The sequence below is a fragment of the Saimiri boliviensis genome, chromosome 1 (assembly GCF_048565385.1).
Source record: "Saimiri boliviensis isolate mSaiBol1 chromosome 1, mSaiBol1.pri, whole genome shotgun sequence".
NCBI lineage: Eukaryota > Metazoa > Chordata > Mammalia > Primates > Cebidae > Saimiri > Saimiri boliviensis.
The window spans coordinates 189948658-189971845 of NC_133449.1; positions in this window are offsets into that span (position 1 = coordinate 189948658).

The window sequence follows — 23188 nt, forward strand, 5'->3', positions numbered from 1 at the left end:
ATGGATCGTATCTCAAAATTATTAAAGTTATTTATGGCCAACCCACAGCCAATATCATACTGAATGAACAAAACCTGGAAGCGTTCCTTTTGAAAACAAGGATGCCCTCTCTCATCACTCCTATTCAGCAATATATTAGAAATTCTGGCTAGGGCCATCAAGCAAGAGAAAGAAAAAAAGGGTATTCAAATAGGAAGAGAGGATGTCGAATTGTCCCTGTTTGCAGATGACATGATTGTATATTTAGAAAACCCCATCATTTCAGCCCAAAATCCCCTTAAGCTGATACTCAACTTCAGCAAAGTCTCAGGACACAAAATGAATGTGCAAAAACCGCAAGCATTCCTATGCACCAATAACAGACAAACAGCCAAATCATGAGTGAACTCCCATTCACAATTTATCCACCTTTGGATATATACCCAGTAATGGGATTGCTGGGTCAAATGGGATTTCTATTTTTAGGTCCTTGAGGAATCGCCACACTGTCTTCCACAATGGTTGAATTAATTTACATTCCCACCAACAGTGTAAAAGTGTTCCTATTTCTCCACATCCTCTCCAGCATCTGTTGTTTCCCGATTTTTTAATGATCGCCATTCTTACTGGTGTGAGATGGTATCTCAATGTGGTTTTGATTTGCATTTCTCTGATGACCAGTGATGATGAGCATTTTTTCATATGTTTCTTGGCCTCCTGTATGTATAGGGAAAATGTGGTACATATACACCATGAAATATTATGCAGCCATCAAAAATGATGAGTTCACGTCCTTTGTAGGGACATGGATGAACCTGGAAACCATCATTCTCAGCAAACTGACACAAGAGCAGAAAATCAAACACCGTATATTCTCACTCATAGGCGGGTGTTGAACAATGAGAACACATGGACACAGGGAGGGGAACACTACACACTGGGGTCCGTTGGGGGGAAATGGGGGAGGGGCGGGGGGTGGGGAGGTGGGAAGAGATAGCATGGGGAGAAATGACAGATACAGGTGAGGGGACGGAAGGCAGCAAACCACACTGCCATGTGTGTACCTATGCAACAATCTTACATGTTCATCACATGTACCCCAAAACCTAAAATGCAATTAAAAAAAAAAGAAAAAAAAAAGAAATAAGAGAGGACACAAACAGGTGGAAAAGCATTCCATCCTCATGGTTAGGAAGAATCAATATTGTGAAAATTGCCATGCTACCCAAAGTAATTTATAGATTCAGTGCCATCTCCATCAAGCTACCAATAACTTTCTTCATAGAATTGGAAAAAAACACCTGAAATTTCATACAGAACCAAAAAAAAAAAAAAAAGCCCACATAGCCAAAACAAAAAACAAAGCTGGAGACATCATGCTACCTGACTTCAAGCACTATTACAAAGCTACTGTAATCAAAACAGCATGATACTAATATCAAAACAGAGATACGGAGCAATGGAACAGAACAGAGGCCTCAGAAAGAATGCCACACAATTACAACCATCTTATCATTGACAAACCTGACAAATGCAATGGGGAAAGGATTCCCTATTTAATAAATTGTTTTGGGAAAACTTGCTAGCCATATGCAGAAGGCTGAAACTGGACCCCTTCTTTATTCCTTATATAAAAATTAACTCCAGATGAATTAAACACAAGAACTAACAGCATAAAACCTGTAGAAGAAAACCTAGGCAATATCATTAAGGACATCTCATTCTATTTTTACAAAATAGTTATATAATGTCTCATAATAAAATGGCACAATGCTAAAACAAAAATTTCGAGTTGAAACACCTTCTATATATGTTAGTGTCACTTTAAGAAACTAACTTGATCTAATCTTAGTTTCCACAGTCTTAAAATAGAGATAATGCCTTCCTCCTAGGGTTGTCTTAAAAATTCAATGACCTAACAAAATTAAATTGCCTCATATATGCTAGGAAATCAATTGATGTGAATCCTTTTCCCCATCTCCTTCTATCCATTCTTACCAACAACTTTTATTACGTTATCCCAGTTAACACATTTTACACTGGCTCATTCTAGTGAAAAAGCTGAAATGCAAATAAGAGATACAGAAGTTGAGAAATTTGGGGAATTGATATAGAGGCTCCCCAAATCAATTTGCCTTTGTAGATGCCACTCTGCATTGAGCTGATATTTATAGCACCTTGTCTCTGGGGTACCACAGAAGCATACTGCGACCGTATGAGAGAGTGGGTGACTTTTAGTTCAGCACACCTGTCATGTCATTTTGCAAGTAGGATTCTTTTCAAAACTTGAAGAATAATAATATGTCATTTTTGTTAAAGAAGTAAGTTTTCTTCAGACCATTCTATTCAAAGTAAAAAAAGATATAGAATCTCAATGTTCAGGAAGGTAGAATAACATGGAAGAAAGTTGTCAGAGAAATAAACGGTGGAAAATATATAGCATTTGAATGAAATTGACAGTGTTTGTAGTAGCATGAAGAAGTTCTTAAAATAAGTAACAGAAAAAAAATAGTTAATGTAATACTATTATTTATACTTTCAATAATGAGTGTAAGGTATCTTAAGATATAATTATATAAAACAGGATTTTATACATTAAACAGGGCAATTGAAACAACAAAAAAGCAATACTAGACACTTTTGTTGTGCAGTTTAAAGGCAAAAAAACAAATTAAAGTCAATAGGCAAAAAAAATCAAATTACAGTATATTTGAAGAATTACCTGGCAAAGTACTAGAAGCTATGATATGAAAAAATATTTTAATAGATTTCCCATGAACATTGTAACTATCAAAAAATAATTTTACGTTTGTTTTCAAGGTTTAGTAAAGCTTTCATGCAAGTCAAAATATGTGATGTAATTGGCTGAATAAATTATATTAAGACTTTTATTCAGTGTGATAGCAGTATTGTGATGAGATATTGTTTTACAAGCCCTCTTCTTTCAGAAATAAGATAATATTTTGGATTTGATTTAAAATAATCCAATTTTTTAATGATACGGGTAAGAGCATAGATACAACTAGATAGCATATTAGTGAATTATTGTTAAAGCAGTATGATTGGTACATAGGACATCTCTTTACTGTCTTATGCATTTGAAAATTTCTATAATAAAAAGCCTCAGATGACATGTGATATTAAATTCACAAATATTAATAAATGGATCTTCTATTTCATGCCATGTGAAAAAGTGATTTTCTTTTTCTCATTATGTGAATTCACTCTAATTCAGATTCTTGAGGATCAAATCCCAAACTCTGTTATTTAGTAGCTGTGTTGTATTAGCAAGGTCAATTATCCACTTTGTGCCTTGATTTTTCTCTTTCCTAAAAATCATTATAACGTTGCTATGAAGATTAAATTAGTTCATCTCATTTGAATGCTTAGAATCATTTTTGGAACACTGTAAATACTCAGTATTCGTTTGAGATTTTTGTTGTGTAATAGAAATAGTTATCTTTGGTCTCCAGCTGCATTACGTAGGCAAGGGATTCACCCGATTTTGTCCTGGATTATTAGGCTTGCAACAAGCGATTTGCCTGTCTCGATAAATCTCATCTGGTTGAGTCATGTCCTGTTCTATTTAATAGTAAGAAGAAATACATGTATTATAGTTTTTAAATTATCAAGCTTAATGCTTATAATACTGACAAAAGATTAAAATTTAGGCAGATTGAGAAAAGTAAATTGTACTGTTTCAAACATAATGATGAATTAATAAACATAAACTTAATGATAAATCCTAATGCTAAAGGGTACTTTTAAAACCAGCAGAACACATAAGAAAAGAATGAACAAATCAAGAGAATACACATGAAGAAGCATGATACGACATACAAAATTAATAGTTAAGGAATATTTTAAATAGGTACCTATGAACTGAAGTGGTTCAAATCAATGTGGCCATAATACTAACTTCAATGTTTGAAATAAGTGATAATAGAGAGTGGTGAGGACTGCAGCAAACTGGATCTAAAAGCACCTGCTGAATCCAACGGCATTCAAATTTAATTATTTTAAATACAGAATGAGCCAGCACACATTTGGACCAAACACAGCTCATTAGTCACTACTACTCTGTAATTTCTGCCTTAGACCAATATATTGATAGAAAATCAACTGAGTTTCATGAAATTCATAAGTGTCTTTCAAGGATAAAATAGCTAATATTTTTCTTCATGGATTCTGAATTTACTCACATGAACTATTCCCTTGATATTTCTTGCTTTGAATATTTTAATGGAGCACACTGATAGAACTTCAAAAATGTCATTTCTCAATAGTCTAGTTATTTATCGAGCATTTCCCACACCTATTCTCATCCTTCCAAACATGGTGAAGAACTTATTTGGCAATGTATCAGTCTAGCTCATACCTGGATGCTTTATATGCTGATCCCTCCCCACCCTTTTTTTTTTTAACCTACTGGGTTGCTTTCTATATTTATTCAACATCAATTCAAGTGTCACATTCATCTGACCCTTGTCTTGTCCAAGATAGGAACTTTTCCTAAGTGCTCCTACCCTTCCCTATTAGATTGCAGAGGAAAATGACCATCTTTTGTTTTTGTTTGTTTGTTTGAGATGAAGTCTTGCTCTGTTGCCCAGGCTAGAGTGCAGTGGCCCAATCTCGGCTCACTGCAACACCCGCCTCCCGGGTTCAAGTGATTATCCTGCCTCAGCCTCCAGAGTAGCTGGAATTACAGGCACAGGCCACCACGCCCAGCTAATTTTTGTGTTTTTAGTAGAGATGGAGTTTTACCATGTTGGTCAGGCTGATCTCGAACTCCTGACCTCAGGTGATCTGCCCACCTTGGCTTCCCAAAGTGCTGGGATTACATGAGTAAGCCACCACGCCCGGCCAGTGACCATCTTTTATTTCTGTATTCAAAGTGTTATTTGTAATACCTGACATATAGCACGTACTCAATGTATTTTTCTTGTATGAATACATTCATTAATGAATGCTAATCCAAAACTTATCTATTCTACATGCAATTTTCTTTTGTTAAACTGTGCTAACCACATGACATGTTTATCATTTTTACTTGAGCACATAGATAATATCTCCTAGACCTGACCAAGTATAAAACTGTAAAAGAAGAAAGTACTGATTCTACCTCATTGGAAACAAGACCACTACTGGCAAACTGAATATTGATTGCCTGGATCTATAAAATGCCAAAGATGGAGTAAAAGGTTTTATGTAGAAATTTTTATCTGAGAACAAAGAATATGTTCTGGTTAAAATATCTATTAACTTTTAAAAACCTGTGATAAAAATCACTAAGAAAGTTTTTCTCAAAAAGCAATGATATAATATCATTTCATAGATTATTGAATTTTTCCATAATAAGCTTTCAGTTATTATATTTTCTTAAAAGTTTATTCCCCAGATTATTCCATATATACTTTTCTATTATTTTAGATACCATCTATGTGCTCAAGTAAAAATAATCATATTGTTTCCAATGAGATAGAATCAGTAGTTTCTTCTTTTACAGTTTTATACTTGGTCAGGTCTAGGAGATAATACCTGTGTGCTCAAGTAAAAATGATAATCATATCATGTAGTTAAGAAATGCAAATAGGTTTTTTAAAATTCTGCAAGAAATATATTTAAAAAACTGTTTAAGTTACTCATTGCCATTTCAGGTTGAATTTAGAAGTACCTCAAACATACTGAGGATCAAGAAGGATGCAGAATTGTCTGGGCTTACAATGTCAATGACCCCTGGGTCATCTCTGTTTCACTTACCTTTGTATCTCCACGGAAACTAATTTTTTATCCAGGTCTAGAAAATGAATCATGGGAAGACTTATTGGGTTCCCATGGAGATCTGGAAGTCCACATTAAGCTTTTCCTTTGAATAATAGCCAAATAAATGATTTCCCCTCTTGTTTAAAAGGTAAATGAGCATCCATGAGTCTTACAAAAATACAAAATGATTATGAGCTTAAAAAATGAAAACGAGTAAAAACAACTAAAGATGGAATTGTATACTAAAGATAACTCATCATTACTGAGTATTTAAATTCAAAGACAATAAAAAATCAGCTATGAATTCTGCCTAAAACCCAACGAGCTGAAAAATTAGCATACAGACTAACAAATAGACATTGATAGGCCAGACGATAATAGAGAAGTTACCATGTACACAGGAATAAAGAAGTTTTTATCAGAATTTCCTCAAACTATCAGAAGATATTAGATTTTTCTTCATTAGATTCGTTCTAGAAAATAAATGTGTCTTTAGAAGACAAGGAACAAATAGTTCATTTTCTGGAATGTACAGACTTTAATCCATAACTTTTCTTTTCTGCTCTGATAACATTATGTTACATTTAACTTTCTAACCCTCATCTTTAAAACCCTAAATAAGAGACATTGCATGGTTGACAAGTTACCTGTTTGGGTGTTAGAAAACAGATTAACTCATTTTATTATATATTGTAATTGACATCTATTGATTGCCAGCCATACAACTACAACTTTTACTGATATTATTTCCATCTTTCATTGAAAACTGCTTCATATATATCTTCAGTTCATGTAGTCTCATTGATCTAGCTCCATCTCAGGCTACGTGAGTGGACGTATGTGTCAGCCATAGCCAGTTAGGGAGCTACATACATATCCTAACCCAATCTAACAAGAATATACTATCCAGGAAAGAAAAATAAAAATTAGATTAAATACTTTATGGTAAACATTGAAAAAGATTAACCATGGAGGTGTTCTATAGCTTATGTATGTATTGTCAGCACATTAGTGCTCAGAGGGAGAAATTAGAATGAAAGTCATATGATACCTATCCTGTATTCATTATGTGCATACTCCAAAATTCTCAATATAAGTCCTGAGGTTTTTGTTGGATAAGCTGAGGCCACAGTTTAAAGACATGGTGTAATCTACCTGCCTTGACTCACATGGGCAGGTGGGGGTAATTGGGAACAGGTGGAAAGTAAGAAAAGGCAGAGAGTAATGGGAAAATAGCCAACAAGTGTCTGCTACCCTCACAGAGTTAGGCATTTCTTTCCTCTGTGTTCCTAAGGCACCCTGTGATAATGTGTCACAGAAAATACATAGTATTATAACAATGTGGTTACAGCTTCCTCCAGTAAGCTGTGAACTTCTTGCTGGAATGATCTTATCTTCATGTAACTAGCACCTAGCACAGTAGCTGACACAGAGCAGAAGGGTCGTAAATATGTATTGCTATTAAATCATATGTTTTAGAATTGGAAACGTTCAGTTTATTCAATGCCTTATTTTCTAGGTGTGAATAGAGAGACATCAGAGGTAAAATTATGACCCTGAAGCCACAGTTCATTGCAGAGAGAAAATTAGAAGCAAGTCACATTATCCATAATTCTGTATTCATTAACCATTACCCTTAAATGCCTACTAATTTCTCTCATTTTCCCAAGTAAATGATTTCTACAAAGGTCACCACTGGGATTTACATACTTTTCAGCCTAATGGTAGACTGGTAGTTTGGCCATAAAATAATACCTTTACAAATAAGTCTTCTGGGAAAGAACTTATCCTAAAGAAAGAGTATTGGCTCAGTAATAAAGTTGAATTACTGGACTGTAAATCACTTAGATTTTTTAATGTCCTGGCCCTTCATGTAAGTATACCTTAGTTGAAATCAGACATTGAGAATTGATTGCATAACTTTTTATAAAAAGTTTTTAACATTTTAGAGAATAACTAGAATGCAATAAATTGCACATATTTACAGAGTACAGTCACACAAGTTCGAACATAAAAACAACCATAAAACCATCACTGCAATCAAGAAAATGAACATAGCCATGACCTTCAAATTTTTCTCATGTTTCATTACAATCATCCCTCATGTGTCTCTTCTATCTTTCCCAAGGCAACACTAATGTGAATAATGTACTATGAATTAGTTTGCATTTTCTAGAATTTTTAAGTTTGCATTTTTAGACTCATACAAACAGAAGCAGACAGTATTTACTCTTTTTCTGGCTTTTGTTCAATTAGATAAATTTGATTCACCTTTTTTTTTTATCAATAGTTTCCTTCACTGCTCAGTAGTACCTCATTCATTTAATTTTCATCTCCTTTATGTGTTTTGAAACTCTGATGCATACAGATTTAGAATTTACCTCTTCTTAGAGAATTGAACCCCTTTACCTTTTTGTAATATTACTTGTTCTGAACGCTGCAATGTCTGACATAAACATAGCTGCCCACCTTTAATTTACATTTACATAGTATATCTTTTTTCACCTTTTTAACTTTAAATTATGTATGCCTTCATATTTAAAGTAGGTTTCCTATAGGCAACATATACCTGGTCCATACTTTTAAAAAAAAGTCCAGTTTTACAACTTCTGTCTTTAAATTAGTAGGTTTCGACCCTGTCTACTTTAATGTAAATATTAATATATAAATTAAAATATACCATTATCCTAGCTATTACCTATTTTTTAAATTTGTACCTCCCTCTTCTGACTCTCTAAAAATTAATTGAACATTTTTTAAGATTCAGTTTTACTCACAGTAATGGCTTACTATTTATATCATTTCAAAAAATTGAGTTTGGTGGTTGTCCTAGGACTTACAATAGACATCTTTAATTAATCAGACTCTACCTTGAAGTGATATTATACCACTTCATTTGCAGTATAAGAACCTTACAACAAGATATTTATAATTTCTTTTCATTCTTTGTGCTATTCTCATTATTTTATTTTTACATGTTGGAGATAGGGTGTTTCAATTTTTACTAAATGATACAAGAGTTAATAACCATCTAAGTAAGGCATTAACATTCAAATAAACTAAATTAATAGAAAAGGCTTATTTTCAACTTTATGTATACATTTTTTCTAATAAATTTAATTTTCAATTTTCTGGAAGAGGGTTAACTGAAAGAGGGAGAGAAATCTAATGATCATGTATTCTTTTCTTATGAATTTTTATTTTCAGATTAATAATATACTGATCATTCTATATTCTTAATTTTTACAAGTATTTATTAAGTTTTTATAATGTTTTATTCAGTGTAAACTACTGCTAAATATTTATACACATTTTGTTTTGTGGGTCCTAGTTGACAATATTGATTCCCATATTGAATAACATTTTATATAATTTATTACGTCATTGATATCCACTGTATTATTTCAGCAATCTTGTGAAACATATTATCATTATCATTACATAGATTATAAATACGAGGCTCAAAGATATTGTTAAGTGACAGACTTTATCAACAAATGAAAACATCAAATTGAAATCCCATCTCTGCACCTTACTGAGTTTGAGACATGTATTACCCAAGTCATCTTTGTTCCCTTGCTATACTGCATTGACTCCTTATCCAATATCAGTTATGCAGCCATTCTAACCAAACTGATTTTTTAATCATAACAGGTTAGCAGCCTATCTGCATATGCTTAAAAAGATCTCTGTTTGAGCATACTTGATTTACTAAATATATAGTGATACCTCTCTTCTTTCAATTCTTAGGGGATTAAGAATACCTCCAGAGGACTCCCTATATCTCAAAAATTAGATAATTATGCTTTAACTGGATACAATAAGGTGGCTATGAGTTATTGATGAATTTTTAGACCACACTACCCCTTGCTTAGTGGTTTGAAGCAAACTGTATAAAAATGCAATGAATATTTGATTTGATTACAACATCAACTGTTAAACTGAAAATTATCTTATAGCATATTCACTAAGCATATGGTCAAATGAAAGCCTGTAAATTATTATAAATTACTCATCTCACTAGCATTTCAACTAAAGATATTCCATATATTATTTCAAAACAAGGGTTTCTAATTGACTTTGTGTATTAGTCCATTCTTTTATGGCTATATAAAAATATTTGAAGCTCTAATTTATAGGGGGAAAAAAAGGTTTAATTGGCTCACAGTTCCACAACTGTACTGGAAGCATGCTGGAGGAGGCCTCAAGAAACTCATTCATGGCATAAGGTAAAGCGGAAGCAGCCATGTCTTACATGCCCAGAGAAGGAGGAATAGAGTGAAGGAGGAGGTGCTACACACTTTTGAACAAGATCTCACTATCACAAAAACAGCAAGGGAATAGTCTTCCTCATTATCTAATCACCTCCCACTAGGCCCCTCCTCCAACTCTGGGAATAACCATTTGATGTAAGATTTGGGTGGGGACACAAATATCAAAACCATGTCACCTTGCATGACATCTTCAGTGAATGATTCAAAAAGTATTGACATTACCAGAGATTTTACATTTTGATAGAAACAAAGACTTTGTTCAAAATTTATATAATACTGTCTTTAATGACATCAGACTAATAATAAATCATGTCAAATTTGGAAGAATTCTTTTTCTCATGGTAGAAAAATCACTTAAAAGAAATTGTCAGTTTTAGAGGAATATGAACTGTTTCCATGGTTAAATCTATTTTGTTTCTCATGAATCTTAAAAGCTCTGCTGATAAAGTTCTTTTACACTGGCTCCATTATCAGATTATCTACTTTTAAAAGTAAATCTTTTATTTCTCCTCAGTTGTGTGTTTAGAAACAAAAATGTAAACTAAATCTCTGAATTAACTCAGCAGAATATGAGAATATTTTCTCTTGGTCATTCCCCAAAAGCTTAAAGTGGTTGTCCAAATGTGATAATGGGTGTTTCTGCTTTAAAAGTATTAAGTGTCCCAAAAATATTTTCAAAAAGCAAAATGATAAGTGGGTATCACTAGGAAAACAACAGCACCACTTACTCATGTACCCTCTAATAAAATAACTAATCCAGTAAGAGAATTTAAGGAAAAGGACTGAGATAAAATAGTTTTTAATGGATATATAACACTTGAAAACAGGCCATGCTATTCATTTTTTAAAGCTCAAAGGAATTTGTAATAAGTTATTTTATTTTTCATGAGTGAAAAAGGCCTTGCTACCCATCTTACAAGGCAGAAAATTGCGTTGTCTTCAAACAATTGCCTAAATTAAGAAGTAGTGTGGAAGAAGAGGAAGAAAAGCACAAAAGAAGAGGATATTATAAGGATGATAGAAGAGGCCAGGTCCGGTTGCTCACGCCTGTAATCCTAGCATTTGGGGAGGCCAGGTGGGCGGATGAACTGAGGTCAGGAATTCAAGACCAGCCTGGCCAACATGGTGAAACCCTGTCTCTACTAAAAATATAAAAATTAACCAAGTGTGGTGACAGGCACCTGTAATCCCAGCTACTCGGGAAGTGGAAACAGGATAATCTCTTGAACCTGGGAGGCAGAGGTCTTAGTGAGCTGAGATCAATCATGCCACTGCACTCCAGCCTGGGCAACAAAAAGCCAAACTCCGTGTCACAAAAAGGAAAAAAAAAAAAGAATGATCAAAGAAAAAAAGGAGATATATAGAAAAAGGCAAGGAGAAATAGGAGAGAAAGAAAATTCTGATAACTTCTTAGGCTCTAGGCAATATTTGTATGCCCCATCCCCTACATCATATTATACATCAAGATGTCTTCATATCCTCATTAAATATTGTGTCTGTGCAACCATCTAAAAGTATAGTAATCACAACCAGCTAGAAATAACCACTATTTTTGTGGCCTGTTAAAAGTATTAATCCAACCGGGCGCGGTGGCTCAAGCCTGTAATCCCAGCACTTTGGGAGGCCGAGGCGGGTGGATCACGAGGTCGAGAGATCAAGACCATCCTGGTCAACATGGTGAAACCCCGTCTCTACTAAAAATACAGAAAATTAGCTGGGCATGGTGGCGCGTGCCTGTAATCCCAGCTACTCAGGAGGCTGAGGCAGGAGAATTGCCTAAACCCAGGAGGCGGAGGTTGCGGTGAGCCGAGATCACGCCATTGCACTCCAGCCTGGGTAACAAGAGCGAAACTCTGTCGTCTCAAAAAAAAAAAAAAAACGTATTAATCCATTTTGAATACTTGCCTTTCAGTATTTTACAGCCCATAAAGTCTCCAATATATTTATAAGTTATTGAAAAGCTAACAGGCCTGAGGAGTTGTGTTTGTGGGAGGCAATGGATAATGCAGTCTTGCAAGAGCATAATTTGAGTATTGGCCATGAAGCTACCTGTCTTTGAGTTACTCATCTTGGGAAAATGTTCAATATTTTCTACTACATGTCTTTAAAAATCTTAAAAATATAAACAGAACTGTTGTTAATAGAAGTAAATGCAGATATTAGGATATTGTCAAGATGTCCATTTATTAGAACCTGTTTCAGGATGTTATATATTCTGGGTTCGGGTTTAATTTTGATATTTTTTCAATTCTTTATAAAATAATGAAGTCATCCTTATTAATCATAATTGCCTAGTAAGTCAACCTTGACTTTCAGATCCATCCTTACACAATCTGTTCATTTCTATACAATTCCTTCCACCATCCAAATGAAATATATTTCAGAAAGTATTGTTGAAATAAGTGCTATATCGGAAAGAAAGAAAAAAATTAGAAATAAATTTGGAAAATTCTATAGGCATCAGTAATGTAACAATAAGAGACAAATAATTTGACGAGATCCATGGCCTAGTTCTCAAAGTACATTATTACTTTTCTATATTGCCAATAAGTTGGGTTAAATTTTAACTCTCCCTTCCCCCAAAAATAAACTGTAATTTTTTTATGTATTTTACCCTAAGTTTTCATAGCTTACAAAAATAAAAAATCAAGTATCATCTAAATATCCAGACTTGATTTTATCTCTAGCCCTCCCTAACCATAGAACACCCACTAGACTTCTCACTTGTGCCCCTCAAGGCCTAGCTTCACTCCCTGATAAAATTGTTAATTTTTAAGAGAACAAACTTTTTTTTCCTGAGGAAAAAAAAAGATAATATACTTTTTAAATAGCTAATAATACCTTATCCTATGGTTCCCATAAACTTAAATGCCTTCATGGCCAGACAAGTATCACAAAGATATGAAGTAACCTAGCATAAGATTGAGATGTAAAAAGCCTAAATTCTGAAATATATTTACAATATTAAAAATATTCTCATACCCAGGTAAAATGCTGCAGTCACCAATTTTCAGGCCCTCTTTAATCCTTATCATATTCATTACGGAATTTTCTTATATCTAGTAATTATTTAGTAAATAGATGGATGGATGGGTAAATAAATGGATGTATCAATGAATGGAAAGATGGTAGAATATTTAAACAAATGATGACTTTTTTTTTTTTTTTTTTTTTTTTGAGATGGAGCTACCAGCTACCCAGCTGGAGTGCAGTGGTGTGATCTCAGCTCACTGCAACTTCCACCTTCCAGGTTCAAGTGATTCTCTTGCCTCAGCCTCCCAAGTAGCTGGGATCACAGGTGCCCACCACCATGCCCAGCTAATATTTGTATTTTTAGTAGAGATGGGGTTTCACCATGATGACCAGGCTGGTTTGGAACTCCTGACCTCAAGTGATCTGCCCACCTTGGCCTCCCAAACTGCTGGGATTACAGGCATGAGCCATTGTGCCTGGCCTAAATAAATGACATTTGATTAGATAAAAGTTGTTTTTGGCTAAGTATACCCCCTTGAAATTAAATAAGTAAATAATACAGTTGACTTTTGAATGACACAGGTTTGAACCGCATGAGTCCACTTACACAGGGATTTTCGTCCACCTGTGGCATCCCTAGATGGCAAAACCAACCCCTCCTCTTTCTCCTTTTATTCAGCCCATTCACCATGAAGGCAACAAGGATGAATTTTACAATAATCCACTTCCACTTAAGGAATAACAAATATATTTTCTCTTTCTTATGATTTTCTTAATAGCATTTTCTTTTCTCTAGTTTATTGTTAGATTCCATTATCTAATACATATACAAAATATGTATTAATCCACTGTTTATGCTATTGGTAAGGCTCCTGGTCAACAATAGCCTACTAGTAGTTAAGTTTTTGTGAAGTCAAAGCAATATGTGGATTTTAAACTGTGCAGACAGAGATCAGCACCCTTAACTGTCACATTGTTAAGGGTCAATAATACTTGGTTTACTTTTTATTTTATTTTTTTATTTTTGCAGAGGTTATTGGGGTACAGGTGGTATTTGATTATATAAGTTCTTCAGTGGTGATTTGTGAGATTTTGGTGCACCCATCACTGTGGGAAACATTCCCGTGTGAGACCCCCAAAAGGCGTGGGTCTCACTATACAGTGAGTTTGATCCCAAACACAGTTTCCTACTGGAGGCAGTCGAGCTATCGGAAAGAAGGGACTGAAAGATGACTGATCAGTTTCTAATATCAACCACGATATCGTTTGGGCCTAAACTATGCGGTGCTGCTAGAAGGAGTGACTCCCTACTAGCAACCAGTTTCTGCTTTTAACTTTTAATAGCTTTAACCTTTTCTTTACTTGCATGACTGCCTTGTACCCTAGATAATGGTTTAACTGTGGGGCTATTTGCAAAGCAAATGCCACTATATGGATGGCTTTGATCCCAGACTCAGAGACTCCTGAATGGGGGAGTTGAGATAAGTTGAGTCAGGAGCAGACAAAGGAGAATCTGGTTAAAAGATATTCTGATGAGCAAAACCAGAAAACCTTTTCACATGTGAGTCCTAAAGCAGGATCAAACCAAAAATACCTGCAACCATGAGGAATAATGTCTGGATGTAAATAAGCTTTGTGATCACAGGAATTTCTATTACTTTTTACAACCACTGATTGTGTATCTGACTCCTCTATTGTATAGGCCATGTAAGGTACAGATTTGCATTTCCTCTTGCAATGACGTAAACCAGAGCAAAGAAAGTGGATTTATTCCTGGCCTTTGAAAAATAAAATTTGCTGTTTCGGCATGGCCTATCCAGCCCTACAGACCCCCGCTTTCTCTGTCTCTCTTTATTTCTTCAAGTGCACTCTCTCTTCCAGGTATTGGGACCCTCTTGCAGGTCAAGAGACCCCCGGCAGACATGCCGTCCCGGACCGGTCCCTGACACATCACCCAAACAATATACACTGCACTCTATTTGTAGTCTTTTATCCCTGCCCCCCTACCCTTACCCTCGAGTCCCCAAAGTCCATTGTATCTTTCTTTTGCCTTTGCATCCTCAGAGCTTAGCTCCCACATATCAGTGAGAACATACAATATTTGGTTTTCCATTCCTGAATTACTTCACTTAGAATAATGCTCTCCAATCTCATTCTGATCATCGCAAATGCCGTGAATTCATTTCTTTTTATGGCTGAGTAGTATTCCATTGTATATATATACCAGAGTTTCTTTATCCACTCGTTGCTTGATGTGAATTTGGGTTGGTTTCATGATTTTGCAATTGCAAATTGTGCTGCTGATTGAGGCCAATTGTGACCAGAAACTTCTTTCATAAAAAGGTTGTTGATAGTAAAATAAGCATTTCACAGAAAGGCAAAAGAAAATCAGAGTATTACTACTTCCAATTACTACTGCCAGAGGAAGACTGAAAACTTTTTCAAACTACTTTATCTATTTCACTAAGATTAAGAAAAATGTGAAAATGTAGAGCTGGAAGTGTTCCTTCTTATCATCAGTCCAAATGTCTAATTTTACAGAAAAGAAAACCGAGGCCCAGATAAATAAACACATGTTCATAAACCATATAAATGTAATATATCCAATACTAGACTTCTCTTTCTGAGATTCTTCCTAGAGCATCCCACTGTCTTCAAGAAGAAAAGAGGATAGTTTTATGATTCACTTTGTTTCCCATCAAAAAGGCATTTCCTCAAATTTTACAACACCTAGTGTTCTAATTCGAACAGTGAATTATATCAATATTGCTTAAGCTGCTACCTTTGAACTCTTGGACACCTTTAGACAGTAATTTAAGAGTTTCTGAATTACAGTATAAGGTTTATTTATAAAAGCTATTAACTTTCAAACTATTTAACTCCCATGATAGCCACTATGGCAGACTATTTCATTGGTAGCTGCCAATGAGCCATGTCTCTTGGGACTTATGCTCTTATAAGTGACTCCAGACTGATTTTGAGCTTGACCATGCGACTTCCACTGGCCAATGACATAGTAAAAAATATGATGTAAACAGAGTATTGAAAATCACTTGCACATTGAGGCATGTTCTCTTGGAATTCTCTCCTTTAGAGCCTACTCATGCTTTAAGGAAGTTCAGGCCAGACTTCACTATTAGAAAGGAAGAGGCCACGTGGCCTAGCACTGAAACACCAGACAGATGATTGACTCCAGTTCTGCAATCCTCCACCTGAACCCTGTTTAAATACCAGATGAACAATATTGTAGGAAATAATGACTGTTATAGTTTTGAATTACTAAACTCTGAAGTGATTTGTTACATATTAATAAATATATACCTAATCAAAAACTGAGTAGAGGTATTAATTAAAGGAGATATCTAAAGCAGGAGGGGTTGAGGTGGATAAGAGGGCATTAAGTATATGCCAGAAGACTAATAGTAGTCACGGATTAGCATCTTCTAAAGATCTTAGACCTGTATCACCTAAAAACTAAGAATACAGAAAAAGGTACAAGATTATTAAACAGAATGGAGAAAACTGAAATTGTAACAGCCTTAAAACACCATTCCTTTTAAATTATTTTCATATTAAATATGATAAAGATTAAATACAATGAAATTTTCCAATGGACTTATGATGTGATACTTAATTATCCCCCATTGTATGACTGAGGAAACAGAGACCTAGAGGAATAAAGCAATTTGCTTCAAGTTTCTCAGGTGTTAAGGCGAAGCAGCTCCAAGGCAGTAGTTGATTGTATAAAGCCCAGGGAGGTTTCTTACCATCTCCTGAATAGATGAGAGAACCACATCCTCTAAATTAGTATTCCTCTTAGGAAATGACATTTTACTTTTGTGAAAATGTCAATATGTCATCTGAAAGCAACAGTATAACTCAGAGAACAGATTAATTCTGGTGATGCTATCATATTACCTTAATATTGGAACATTAGTAAGCATCACTATTTTTCTGTTTAAAAATGTTGAAGGGTTTTTACTTCTATGTTTCATCTCATTTTAATTTGTAGCATCACTCTCTTCACTTATGTTCTGATTATGGTGATTTGAAAACTAATGAGAAAAATGAAGGATCCACAAATTATTTCAATCATGAATAGTATTTTTAATTATATGACAGAAAAATCTATGGAGGCCAGGTGCAGCACCTCATGCCTGTAATCTCACCAATTTGGGAAGTTGAGGCAGATGGACTGCTGAAGCTCAGGAGCTCAAGACCAGCCTAGGCAACATGACAAAATCCCATCTCTACAAAAAAAAAAAAAATTATCCGGGCATGTTAATGGTCCTAGCTACTCAGAAGGCTGAGCATGAGGACCACTTGAGCTCAGGAGGCAGAGGCAGCAGTGAGCCAAGATTGCACCACTGCACTCTAGCCTGGGAGGCAGAAAGAGGTCCTATCTCAAAAGAAAAAAAACAGAAGACAGAAAGAATGAAAAGAAAATAGAGAAAGAGAAAAAAAAGAAAGGTAGGAAGGGAGTAGGGAGGACAGGGGAGGGGAGAGGAAGAGAAGAGGGGAGGGAAGAAGGGAAAAAAGGTGAAGGAAGGGAAGGGAGAAAAGAAAGAAGGGGAGAAGGAAGGAAGGGAGGGAGGGAGGTAAGGAGGGAGGAAGGAAAAGGAAGGAAGGATGGAGGAAGGGAGGGAGGGAAGAATAAAGGCAAAACAAACAAAATATGATGAATTCAATGCTCATGTTGCATTTATTGTTTTTTGTTTGTTTGTTTCTAGGTTAGCATGGTAAAAATCCCACACATAATGAAAATTCAGGAGCACAGTATCACAATGGCCAAGGTAAACAACCTTGTGATTTTCTTTTGCATGGACTGTATTTGAAGCCCTCAGTGTTATTATTTCATCTCTCAGTTAAACACACAGACATGTAAATACACACATGTATTTACAATTAGTTGTAAATGCCAAAAGAAACATGAACTAAACCATAAGTTATCAGGGACAAAAACTGAATGCCTCTTACAGACTTTTAAATTACACTGTTATCTTCACCCAAATTATTTGTATTTAAGGATCAATAGTAACATATGAGTAAGTAGTCAAAGTACAATAAACAAGATAAAAATATTTATAAAAACACTAATAATATATATTTCCACCTCTAACTATGATGGATAACTGGTATTGAACATGTTTCCCCACCTTATGGTGTAAAGCTGGGCAAAATCTATGTAATAACTTGTATCAGAGGTTGTACAACACACAACACTGAACTGAGACCTTTGAGAGACCCTTAAGCTCCATGATTGCTTGGGCTTCTTCCTAGAGGCAATTTTTGGAGATGGTACTAGTCGGGGTTGCTAAGAAGAGTATGGCAGTCTCACTGAATTGAGAAGACAGAAAGTGGGGTTCAAGAGTAGTGAAATGTTTGGAATGATTGAGGAAGAAGACTGGAAAGAAGGCAGTTGTGCAATGTAAGACTTCCATAAATCTTCATAGACAGTCTGCTTGAATATTTTGCCAAACATTAAGCTTCACATCTGTAGGACAACACTACCAGTGGCCAACAGAAAAAAATAAATACTGGAGGAAGAATCTGAATAACTATGAGAACATGAATACAAAGGGCTAAGTGAGACCCTGCTGAATACTCAGAGCATTGGGAGAGACCCTATAAGAACCACACCTTGTGTGCAAATCTAATACAGTGCCAAATTCAAGGCTATTTTAGATCCTCTTTACAGAAACTTTAAACAACTCTTAAACAAATTATATGCAAGCAAATTAACTGCTTGCAGAAACAATGCCCCCCAAATCATTAATAAGACAAAATGACAAAATCTAGACATTCAAGAATGTATAATTCATAATGTTCAGTATAAAATAAAGTTGTTAGAACTGCAATGAACCTGAAAAATAATGTCTTTAACCAGGAGATAAATCCATAATTAGAAGTAGACCTAGAAATCACAGACATGATGAAATCTATTAGCCCCTGCTTTGAGTTCTTTTAGTTATATTTTTTCATTCTTATATAAAATGTTAGTGCTAATATTTTCATTAGAAACTGGACATATTTTTAAATCTGTGAATCCTGGTACTCCTTCTGCAAAAAAAAAAAAAAAAAAGAAAAGAAAAGAAAAGAAAAGAAAAACCAAAACCTGATTATATTTTGCATTTATAAGGATTATATAACATATAAAATGTCCAGCTTAGTATTTCATACATAAGAAACTATTTTTGGAGGGCTAGAGACGTGCTTAAATCTACCTGAGTTAGAATATAAAAATACCTTAATAATATATTGAGGGTATGTGAGTAAATAGCAAAGTCATTAGAATTTGTGCATAAGTAAATTACTCATGCTTGTTCATGAGTTTAACTTCATGTTTATGAAATTACAAGCATTTTTATAAACCTATTTGATGTTTGGTATCATAATTTATCTTTAGAACTATCTGAGAAGACAGGTACCTTATTATCCTCATCTGAAGTATGAAAATAAATTAAGTGCAGAGAGGATACGTAACTTGCCCATGGTCCTACAGTAGGTAGGTTACAGAGGCAGGGATCAAACTCCAGCACTAAGTCTCTAGATCCTGAGCTTCCATCATTTTCTATTTTTAAGAAATAAAGTATAGTAAAAAAAAATGTGCTTTGAATTTCTGTTTGAGAGGATATCTACTTATGATAGATTTTATTGAATTAGTCACTATGTTTCTCTTCAGGGTTCTTTTAATGCTTGTTAATATCTCCTTTTTAAATGGATGAAGACAGAGTTCAGCTCAAGACTACTTTATTCAGAACTTAAATAAGCTGACTAATGCTCATAATAATGAGATTTTGAATTATGTGTGCATGATTTTAAAATGTCTCAAGAGAAATTTAGGTTAGAATTTGTAAAATACTTCTTGACAGGAATGGTTCTTAACTGGAAACTCAAAACAATTCAACATCAAAAATAAAACCCAAATAATTAAATTTTAAAATGGGCAAATGAACTGAATACACATTTTTCAAAAGAAAACATACAAATGGTCAACAGGTATATGAATAAAAATGCTCAGCATCACTAATCATCAAGAATGCAAATCAAAACAACAATGAGCTATCATCTCATGCCAGGTAGAATGGGTATTAAAAAGACCAAAAAAGTTAGTAGGAATGTAAGCTAGTACAGCTATTATGGAAAACAGTATGAAAGTTCCTTTAAAAAACTAAAAATTTAACTATTATATGACCCATCAATCCCAATACTGGGAATAAATCTAAAGTAAAGAAAATCAATACGTCAAGGAGATATTCCCACTTCCATGTTTATTGAAGCAGTACTCACAAAGTTAAGATGTGGAATCAACCTAAGTACCCATCAAGAGATGAATAAAGAAAAGGTGGAATATATACACATAGAATATAATTTAGTGATTAAAAAAGAAAAAAACAACTTATCATTCTCAGCAGTATGGATGAGCTTGGAGGACACTATATTAAGTGAAATAAGCCAGGCATTGAAACATAAATACTATATGTTCTCACTTATTTGTGGAAGCTAAAACAGTTGCTCCATATAAGTAGAGGCTAGAATAGTAATTAGTGGCGGCTGGGAAGGGTAGGGGTTTGGGCTGTAAGTTTATGAGATTCCTTAGCAAAGCAACGGCTATAGAGGGAAAGAGAGAGAGAGATTACACAATGATAAAATTGACAAACTGAAAATTGGAGCAGTTTAAAGTTGCAGAAGAGTCATCAGATGGAAGAAACTTTAGTTTTTTCAATAAATAAAAAAATACAATTTAGGATAAATTATAGGCAATGGAGAAAATTGTACACAAAATTCCCTGAGCAGTTATGAAGCAGAGTTATGTGACAAGAGAGAATTGCACTTGCACTTTCAGAATATGATACTACGATTCTAAGAAAATTCTTAGAAAATTTTACACTGGCTGTCATCCTTATACAGAATTTTTTAGTTTCATATCAATTCCACAGATATTTATGGTATATCTACTAAATAAAAAACAGAGAATTGTGCTGAGTGAAATATCAGGTTTATACCTAGGAAACTTACACATTAGCAAAAGAAATGAAATATTCCCAGATAGCTATCATTTAATCAGATGTGAAAAGCGACTAACAAATTAAGTGCCAGAGAGAAAATAGATTTCTTTTAATCCAGTATAACTTAAGTTGAACTTTTTAAAAATGGTATCAGCTAAACTACAAAAGATTCCACAGTACCACAGACTGCAGTCTGAGGTATTGTTATAAGAATCTCCTGTCTACCACAATTCTACCTTCCTCTGTTTAGGCTTCCCTTGTGAATAGAATGTTTACTTGTGATACTCCCAGTGTATGTCTTCTTTGATTAAATTCCAATAGAAAACAAAACAAAAATCTCTTTCCCAAAAGTTCTAACTAGCATTCTGGACCTGATTCTTATTTGTCTCGGCTAAGTTATATGTTTATCTACAAAGCAATCGTTACAGCTGGATGCAGGGCTGGGGAGCATGGAGTGGACAGACTGGCTTAACTATATGTCATCTTTATGTGGGCTGATGACAGTGGAGGAATGGTTTCAAAGGAGTATCAAGTTACTCTTATAAGAAGCAGGGAAAATAAATGCTAAACAGGGAAGTGTGTGTGTATATATGTATACATATATATGCATTCTATATATGGAATGTATTTGCAACCAATCACAAAAAAAAAAAAAAAAAAAAAAAAAAAAAAAAAACTCAATGAATCGTGGCTCATGCCAAAGAGTATTTATTGTTTTCTTAAGAAGTCCAGAATGAAGCATTTCCAAGTCTTAAGATTTTAGCATTCTACTCAACCATCCTCAGTGTGTTAACATCTTTCCTATGGCTTTATTTCCTCACACATTCACACAATAAATTACTCTTTATGCAGCTTTCTCAGTGAGAAAAATATATTCGAAAAGTATTCAGCACAAATTTAACTATCCCTTTGTGGCCAAAATTGGATCATATGTTACAAGGGAGAATAGGTTGCCAATATCACAAGAGACCAATCATGACTTAAGATTCTGCATTGGGCATTTTGCAGTTCTAAATCAATTGTGATATTAGCAAAGAAAAAGAGGTAATGGCTACTAGATGGACAGCCAATAAAATCTGCCAGATGTTCAGAAAGGCAAAATTAACCTGGAAGTTGTGTGTAGAATGGATGAAAGGGATGAGTTATAAGAGGCAGTGCTGGAAAACATATGGAGGAAGGGCATCAACCAGAGCATTGCTGGTGAGAATCTGCCTAATGTTTGTGTAAGTTTAACCTTGGAGGCCATCATTCAATGTGAAGTTACTTTTAAAAATTAGAAAGAAATGGAGATCCTCCTTGGCTTTCACTATGTACCACCAGATTGTTTACTTGCTTTAATTTCCTCATTTCCACGTGAGATTGCTTAAAATTGTCTAATGTGCCTCTCATTTAATTTCTATTGAATACTTTTAAACCTCCTTCTTTTACTCCTAACCTTTGGCTTCTTTCTCTGGCAAAGACAGTGTGCAAAAGCAGATTTAATGCCATATTTTGCATATTAAAATTTCTTCACTTCCACCAACTTAACAGTCAGCATTTGGCCTTTTGCTCTTTGGTTATTGTTTTCTGCTTGAGTTTTCAATTCTTCCTTAAAGAAAGTAAGACCAGTTGGGTGATATGACAATTTAAAGCAGAAAATGACTTAACAAAGGCCAAAACACTGTCATAAACAATATTAATACCTTATGAGTGCTTTTATTTTCTGAGAATAGGAAAATAAGCTCTGAAACATTTTAGAATATTAATTTTAAATTTGAATTATCTCACAAAGATTGACTAACATAATAAAATCATTTCCTTTACTATATGATGTTATATATAATCAAGATATATTTATATGACTTTAATATATTTTATTTAATGTTTTCCTTTTAGGAATTGAAATAATACTATGTCCTAGGTTTCTGCATTGGTAAATTTTTCTGCCAAGAAATTCAAAAAGTAAATGCAGAGTAAATGTGCTTTAATGAGCCACTTCTAGCTATATGTTAGTTTGAAATATTTGTCTTTTTTAAAGCGATATGAATACCCAATAAAGGTTTTTATACATTGTTATCAATGAATTGAAAAACTTTAATCAACTTAGCATTTCCCAACTCCAGTAAAATATATATAAACATGAACATAACATAGAAATTAAAACTGTTTGAGGCAAAACGTAATAACCTATTACTGAGAAAAACAGAGATT